The sequence below is a fragment of the Gekko japonicus genome, unplaced genomic scaffold (genome assembly GCF_001447785.1).
Source record: "Gekko japonicus isolate JY-2015 unplaced genomic scaffold, Gekko_japonicus_V1.1 scaffold5361, whole genome shotgun sequence".
NCBI classification, from domain to species: Eukaryota; Metazoa; Chordata; class Lepidosauria; order Squamata; family Gekkonidae; genus Gekko; species Gekko japonicus.
In genome coordinates, this window is record NW_015172711.1 from 21,831 (window position 1) to 23,403 (window position 1,573).

General features: G+C 47.8%; 1 pseudogene; it reads right to left on the reverse strand.

The window, feature by feature from the left end:
• Nucleotides 1-898: 898 nt before the first annotated feature.
• LOC107119341 overlaps nt 899-1,573 on the reverse strand; it is a 10,833-nt pseudogene continuing 10,158 nt past the window's right edge.

Here is a 1,573-nt window from a genome sequence, read left to right on the forward strand (position 1 = left end):
GAATCAAAATGATCTGGCGGCAAAATCCAGGAGCATCCCTAGTCCTACCTCTGCTACCAAGACCTCCTTGGGAGGAAGGGCAGGATAGAAACATTATGGATTATTCCAAAACTAGAGATCAAAGCGGGAATAAATGTGAGCAAACCTAGTCCTTTTATATCTTCTAAATTTATTTCATACAAAAAAGACCTATACGTGAACACCTAACACTACCTTCTACTGAATCGAACTGTTATGTATTCAAAGCTGCTTGAATGCATGTGAATGTCTTATGTGAAACATCTCATAAGAACGCAATGTTAAGCTTCGCCCTGGGCTAGGATCCAAATGTAACCAATCGGAGTACTAGCCCAGGAAGTGTTATCCAATCACTTCACAGCAAGCTCCCAGAGCGGGAACGCTCGTGATTGGTCTTTAGATTCAACCTTATTGGTTGGTTATGTGTACAGTGGGTGTGGCTACATTAGCCGGGAATGTTTAAAAGCAGGACAGCTGCTATGTTAACTTGATCTGGATGGGTTCTGGCTATCTGATGTTGTACTGTGTTGGAGTTTTGTGCGTTCTGAAGAATAAAGTGATTCTTGCTGAATCACTCTCCGACTGCTTTGTTAAGTGAGCGACTTAACACAAACCATTGGTCCATCAAGGTCAGTACTCTGTACTCCAGGAGTCCCCAACATGGTGCCCTTTCCCAGTGCCTGCTGAATGTTTTTAGAAAGACGGCCATGGCCATGGGGGTGCCGAGCAGGTCTTCTGGTTGGCTGTGCAGAGTTTTTAAAAGCTGATTTGGCAACAGCTGCCGCCACGGCACAAGGATCTTACCATCAGTCATGAAGTGAAGCTGTGTGTACACAATAAAATATTTTTCAATGATATGTGCATTTTTTATCAGGCATCCTTAGAGCTCTGTGCGGAAGGTCAGGCTGCTGCCCCGCAGTTTTTGGGCACAAACTTTGTCCAGCCATTCACTCTGAGCCACAGTGAAATGCTCCTTCCAGTCTCCTATGGTGCCTGCAGGTGGGGAAAACAGATGGAAAGAATTCAACAATCTACTTTTCTGTGCTCCTTTCCTGCTTGCTCTACCTAGCGGATTTCAGTTCTTTAATCAGGATATACTGTTCCACATCCAATTTATCTGTCACTCTCCCCTAGAGAAAACGGCTTCTTTGCAGGGTGGATTCTATGACATCCCTTCCCCAAACCCAACCCCCTTCAGACACCACCCCCAAATCTCCAGGAATTTCCCAACCCAGAATTGGGAACCTTAGCATGTTCTAATGTGCACCCATTTTCTATATTCACAGCACCAACCCTTTGGAATGCTTTGCCGGAGAGATGAGAGTACCTACATCCAGGGTTCATTTCCTGCAGGAGCGCACAGGAGTGGCGCTCCGGCAGTAAGGAGCCCAGGGGGCGGGCACATGCAACAAGCCCCACCCCCTGCTCCCAGCAGCCCTCAGTTGAGCCACGAGGAGCAAGAAGCAGCCAGGTAAGTTGCAGAGCCCCCACCCTGGCCCGCCTTCAGGTACAAGCTCTCCCTCCTCTGTGAGGGCAGATCTGCACGTTTCCCCCC